We start from the raw sequence: 7,649 nt of genomic DNA on the forward strand, positions 1-7,649 counted from the left end.
AAGTGTTGGAGAGACGAGAGAAATGATTTGGGTGAAAGGTGGCGGCTGGTTGCTTGGATGGTTGAGGCTTTCCGCTAAGCGATGATATGGTTTCATTCAGCATGTTCTGATAACGAGACAAATTTGTCCTCTCAAAATGTCTGTGCCAGCGTCAAGGATCCGTATTAATTAGACAGTGCAAGAGCAAGTCCCACAAGCATGCTCAGTCTGCTAGCTGCTGACAGAGTGCATCAACGACCTACATCAATTACACGGTCCATATGTATTGGAAACCTTTACTGTAAGGCACCTATTCTAATGGGGATGTTGAAGCTGAAATGCAAGTTCGATTCAATATTGAAATAATTGCAGACTGAAGAAGCCTTTTCTACCGTATTCTGTCTCATACAAAGCGCAATTTTATTCTAAAAATCCAATGCGAAATTCGTTGGTTCGCGTCATACGTGGAGATTTCCAAAAATGGAGACACAATATCGGTATGATCAGTTTGACATCGTTATTTACGATATAGCATTGGTCTGTCTATTGCTCATACAATTGAAGTTGTTTATTTGAATGGTTTACTTTACTTCTAAATAAGGTAATTCACGATTTATCATACATTAATTAAATATCTTGTAAATGAATAATCATAAATGGAGTGATTGCTTCAATATTACTCATATTTTGTTTCCTTTTCATACAAACTTACACTCTTTCATGGGTGCGCCTCTTATATGGGGGCACATGGGATGCGAGGAAATATGGTAAACGTTCTAACATTATAGTGGACTTTAAATGCGAGAATTAGCAGTTCAAAAATTATTGATACTTGTGCCTAACTTTTATGAAGGTAATAAAATGAAAATAATTTTGAAGAAAATTTCTAGAATTCTAAAGTATGCCGGCACATCTGGAAAATGAGTCTACACTATTTCAATTCATGCAGGCGAACGGGTTAGAGTCAGGAAAACTACAATAAGGTTTTGCCATGCCTGATTTAATCGCCGTTCACTATTTTAACACTACAATATTTTACAACAAACAAAATATCAACAACACTGACATGGAATATAATAAGAATCATATTAAATTTAACACGTTGCATTACCTTCAGTCTCTGATCTGGGGGCGCATTACTATCTTTACCTTAGATATTAATACGTCACCAAACCAAATAGTATCAGTTGCAAATATTAATTTCAGAACAAAACTCAAAATAGGAAAACCCAAATTTCGTCGATAGCCCCATACACCAATTTCAAACCCGCACTTTGACATTTTTGTATGACCCTTTGTTTCACTGCACTGCACTTTGTTGATGGTTTCCGTCGTGTTTCCTTTCGATGTTATTTTGTTATTTCGGCGTTTTCTTCTAAGAGTTGAGTTGATGATGTCGGGAAGTCATCTTGTGATGCGGAACCTCCGTCTCCCGAAATGGCCTTACGTCAATTCTGGTCAGGTATCATCCTCGGGACCTCTTACGACATGCCTTGCCCGTGGAGTCCATGATGGTATGAAGTTGTGTCTCAAAGCTGGATTTTGAAGGGGTGAAACATGAAGTTGGTTCGGGGCAAACATGAACCGCTGTAAATAAATGTATTACAGCATTAATTTGTAACTCTTCTTACAATTCATCAAAAGCCAAAACAGGAGTTATCTATTGATTACAGTTAATTAAATTCTCTCATTCTATTTGAACCCTCATTTTATATAGATTTTTATCTTTAAACTACTGATTCTTCGTATCAGAATCAATGGATCTTCCTTCACAAATAATTCAAAAGTTCTGTTATAATTTAATAAATTAGCGTTCAGTTAAAAGCCTTAACGCCATGAGAAAGCACAGTCAGAAAAATATAAAACTTTAGCAAGTCACAAACTTGACATAATATTCAAAATTACATTCCAATTTAGTGACTATCTTACTGACTTTCAGCAATTCTTTACCATAATATATCTTTAGAAACAATAACTCAAATTTAACGTAACTGAGAATTTCTATACTTCTTCAGAAAAAATATAATTATATTCCATTACTAATAAAAACAAAAGAACTATTCTCAATGAAAATTATTAACTTCAACAATAACAGGCTTTGTTGATACAGTACTCTGATGGAAGTTTCAATTAATTAAATTCCCTAAATTATATTTTAACCTTATTCTACGTACCTTAGCGGTTATTTGAAGAAACAATTATTAGTACATGATGAAGAAACACAATTTATTTAACTTTTCAGGACATGGCACTAGAAAATTTAAACTTAAATGGAAATAAAATTAGCTCCTACATTAACAATGATATAAACTTGCCCAAAAAGGGCGAAACATAATGACTACATCTTCACTCTCGTAGTGTTCCTAGCAAAGTGTTTTCCGAAACGTAATCTCGTCTCTCGGCTGGGGAATTGCCTCACTACTGTAAGTTATTTATAAACATGTCTCCTATTGGGCGAAGGGAATCAATTTGACCAATCGTCGCGTAGCTTCTAGAGCCTTAGGACAAAATAGTAACTGCAAAATCATTAGTATGTTATAATAATTGTAATACTTGCTGTTTTCCAACTTATCGCACTCTATGTCGCGACAGGAAAGCTAAGTTTTAGGGATGATTCCATAATCTACATTCCTCGACGACTCGGAGCCACAATTTTTAAATATCTGTCCTGGGAAACTCGAAGTCATGGCCGTTCATAATAGAAAGAGAAAATAATTTATTTCGCTAACTCACTTACAATAATGGCTCTAGTCTATTTCGTATTAAATTTACTATTATAACTTGGAAAAAGGCCTGAATCGCCTCGCTTCGCTCGCCATATCCGTCTAGCAAGGGGGCTTCGCCCCCTGGACCCCCGACTGGATCGTCCAAGAATGAGATCAGCAGCCTCGCTTCGCTCGCCTGCATTTTTCATTTGAGCATTTTTATCATAAATGTTAGGACGATCCAGTCGGGGGTCCAGACTAAACGGATATGGCAAGCGAAGCAAGCCTGACGGCTAGTAATATAATATTCCCAGGAATAGCTCTGATTGAAGTAGCAGTGCCCAATCAATTTTTCCGCGATAAATGCATTTCAATCTTCAACTTGGTGCCAACCTAACAAAGTAAACTCAACTTAATGCCAACATGACAAAATTATTAATTTAGTTACCAGTTAACAACTGTTCCGAAGAGGTACTCTCTCTAGATTATAGTTCAATATTAACATATGGTATGGACATTTTCCAATTATAATTAAGAGATACATGCTAAAATACGAACTTTTAACCCTTAAAATCCACCCTTAGAGTTGAAATATTGCCAAAAGATATCTTAGTGCGCCTCTAATGGGCCAACTGAACATACCTACCAAATTTTAACGTTTTTGGTCCGGTAGATTTTTAGTTCTGCGAGTGAGTGAGTCAGTCAGTGAGTGAGTGCCATTTCGATATTTATATATATATAAGACTGTCAAATGAACGGTTATCTATCGAGCAATAAGGCTTGCTTATCAACAGCTGTCACTAAAATAGTAATACCATTGAAAAAAGTATCACTCTATTGGACTATAGTGAGGTCCACGTTATAATGTCAGTATTTGTTCAACTTTGGTTTTGCTATCCTTGTCTATCATTCGACAAAGCTGGTGGTACTATCCTTTTCTAGGTCCACAACGATGCCAATTATGTTTTTGACAGTGTAGAAATATAATTAATTAATGCAGAGAATCGGCATCGCTATTCTCCTATCTTTATCCACTGCCATTATAACGTGGACCTCACTATAGTAGCTCAGTGAACAGCAGACCTCGCGCAGTTAAAAACCACAGCCTCCTCTAATACTGTCCTGCTACTACTAGTACTAGGTACTAATAGTGAATTATGTCATGTCCTGACGAGTCGGTGTCGGTGTCGGTGTTAAGTTATATATAACTACAATTGAAAAGGAAAACAAAAGAAAATAATATCGCACTTCATTAAATATTCACAACGATTCAGTATAACTGATAAGATTAGAAGAGAACGATATTTAAGTTAGATTCAGTAAAGTTAGTCAAGGGGTATGAAAAATATGTATATACAAAGAAAGAAGGAACAATTGAAAAAAAAGAGTTCAGTGGAGCTCAAAAATAATAATTCAATCATCAATTGAGCAACATAATTTTTCACAAGATTTTGAATGTATTGTAGCGGTCATAGAATGGGGAAGGGTCAAGGAATGAGTTTAGTCTATAATTGTTCTATTCAGGTAGGAATTGAAATGGTGAGCGGCTCTGACAAACGGTATTTGAAACGGCATATTAAGTCTTGGTATTGTATGGAACATGGACATTTCACAAATTGATAAAATCTGGCATGAATATATTATTATTTAGAATTTCATATAATAACATTAATGCTCTAATGGATCTTCTGGTTTTTGATTTTTGGATTTTAAATGTTGACCTCAAAGTTTCAGTGGAAAAAGCTATTGGACAAAATGTAGTATACTTTTCGAAATGAAGATTCATCAATAACCTATTTTGAATAATCTCCAAATCATTAACGGTTGTGCTTGATGGCATATCAGTGTGTAAACATGAATAGATATGAATGGTTTGATGATTTCAATTTTTAGATATTATGGATATCGTAGCAAACGTGTAGCAAACGTTAAACTTCTACTTGACTGGTGAAAATCTTTTTCTCAAAATATTATAAAATCTTGTCTGCATGTAGACTACTCCGGCCTACAGGTTGATAGGCTATCAAAGCTGAAATACCTATAGAAGTTTATTGGACTCTTCTGTTTGAAAAACGTGAAAATAAGTGCAAAAAACTGAACTTATTCGTTAAACGAGACGTGGTGTAGAAAATGTGAAGAGGGTTGACCGATACTGCAAATTTCATTCATTATTATTTGTTTTTACCGGCGCTGGGAAAAACATCAATAGTGGTGAAAGGGGTCAAGTATGGAGAGTCGCTTGTGTATCAAAATCCAGGGCTTGAAAAAAGCTACGGCGGAAATTGATGAAATGTGAAGTGGAGTGACACAAAGGACCGATTTCAGAGCGCAAATGTACCTGCATCTTTTCCACTCGTAATTGATGAAACAATATCTGAGCCTTAATATTGGAGTTCCGAGTAGACCTGACTGCGTGACATTGGATTCGGCAATATTGAATTGGGAAAACCTCCTCTGGAAAAAGTAAATTGAAAAAATATCAGTCGTATGACATTTATTTATCTATTAATTTTTCAAGTGAATTAAAAAAATGTCAATCGTATGAAAAATCCTTTTTTAAAAGTGAATAGAACTCTTTATGAATCAGAAAGTTTGTATTTTTTTCTTGTAATGTAGATACATATATAAAGTTTTTTCAATTAGTTTCAAATATTAAATCAGATAGGTGACGTCCCAAATTCTCCATACACTGAGTAAACCGATTCTGGCGTTTGTCATGACTCCTGCCAGCATTGCAGGCGTTATGTTAGCAATTTCTTCCCTGATATTGGTCTTCAAATCTTGTAGGGACCTTGATCGTTCCACTTAAACAAGAAATTTCAAAATAGAATAAAATCACAAGGGTTCAAATCGCGAGATCGGACTGGCCACTTCAAATCGCTCCTAATTGAGATGAGGCGTCCTAGAAAGTGTTCCCATCAAACGAAATCACGATAAGAATGTTCCTGCACAACTGCCATCTTGTATGGATGATAATGAAGGTATCATCATGATGAATTTTTCTCACGGAACCATAGGAAAGTCTAAGAGTAGACGCACAAAGTAGGAGAACATTAGATCCTCTTCTCTGTGGTAGACGCATGTTTGCGTGCAGAACGCTGTGGTGATTGCAACATTGAAACTCTCACTGCCTCAACGTTCTCAGTTGACCTAATGGGCCGAGGGACTCCAAATCTTAGTCTTGTCGCACTTGCCGTTTGTCTGAACGTAGTGACCCACGTAATAATATTGATTTCCGCTCCAGGACAGTAGCCAAAGGGACTAAATTAAAGCGATTTCGAAATAAGCGCTGAGTTGTGATTAAATAACATCCGCTCGAAAAATAAGTGTCTCAACGGCAAATGCACGCTTCTCATTGTTCCAATGCATGATGGCGGCTGAACATTTCGGGAATAAACGTTATGGTTTGGCCTCTCTAACATGACCAAATTTGCCCCACTACGACATCAGCTGACTATATGGTGTTCACTTTTTTTTAGTTATTTTAGGTCATTTTTAGTAAATTGAATAACTTTCTCAAAAATTGATATTCCAGAAAATTTTTGTTTCACTAGATCAAAAATACTATGAAGAATCTATCCTCTAAATTTCATTGATTAACTCACTTAACTTGAAATGTTCTGTCCCAAAAATTTAAACTTTAGGCGCTCATATCTCGAAAAGTAATGATCGGAAAAAAATGTTTTCTCGAGAAAACTTTTTCATTTTGATAGCTCGATGATATACAAATCGAAAAACTTTGAGAAATATCACCAGTAGAAAGTTCATTTTTAGCCTTTGAACAGCCTTGAGCTGCGTTTACACCAAAGTTATCAACAAAATGTTAATAACTTGATCCTTATAGATTCTATTGGATTGAACATAACTTATCATACACATGATGAACATATGTGCTTGTGTGTGTTCCGTTCAATCTAATAGAACCAATCCATAATGATTGAGCTATTAACATTTTGTTCACGAGACTATAAAAGTCATACCAAACCGAGCTTTCTCCATGTGATTCGGTAGCACGCTGAATTAATGAATGAAAGGTTTCAGGTTCGGGACCAATCAAACTCATTTATATGCTAGGAATTTCCAACTCCGATAAAGATTATCCACCAAAATAATGAATAATTTTTCATTTTTCTATGTTTCTTGGGCTCAAGAGAATTTTCAGATGTTTTGAAATTTATCACTTGGGAAAATGTTGCCTGAAGACAATCAATTCTTACAGCTTATCTTCTCTATATCTATAAAAGTCTAAGCCCCGATAGACTAAAATCACACCACATCCCAAACTACTGAGCCTAAAAACTTGAAATTTTGAACAATTGTCTATGGTAGCCTCAAAACATCCACTAAGGAAGGATTTTCAGAAATTCGCCCTACTGAGGGAGCTAGGGCCCCCCAAAAATTTTGTACTTTTTAACTGCTAATTCCACAGCAAAGTCATGAGGAACTTTTTTGTTCAGCTACGAAAAATAATCAGATCTATGCAGAAAAATTCCGATCAGGAGCACAGGGGGGTTCAGAAGAGGGCTTTTTTCGAAAAATTTTATGTAAAATCAGACTTCAGCTAAAACTGATTGGCCTACAGACTTAAAACTTTGCACAAATATTCTTCAAACATGCTAGACACTAAGAACGGGTTCTGGAATACTTTGCCTCTAAGGATTTCAAAGGATAAAAAAGGATCCTATTAAGTAAGGTTATGTATGAAAATGGTGAGGTGAACACCATATGAAACTGAGATAATTGACACATCATATTCTAACATATGTTGTAATTATTGGAAAGCTTAAAATAATCTTATCAATCAGCTGATCGAATTAATTTTTCGTAAATCGAGAGCGCGAGCTTATTGCCACGTGTGTGTTTCATTGTTGTATTCTTGGCCAGTTTGGTTTACGCCTTCTATCAGCTGTATTATGGAGTCTCATACATTCCGATTAGAACAGAGCACAGACATTTTCTTTGGTT

The sequence above is a fragment of the Nilaparvata lugens genome, chromosome 2 (assembly GCF_014356525.2).
Source record: "Nilaparvata lugens isolate BPH chromosome 2, ASM1435652v1, whole genome shotgun sequence".
Taxonomy (NCBI): Eukaryota; Metazoa; Arthropoda; class Insecta; order Hemiptera; family Delphacidae; genus Nilaparvata; species Nilaparvata lugens.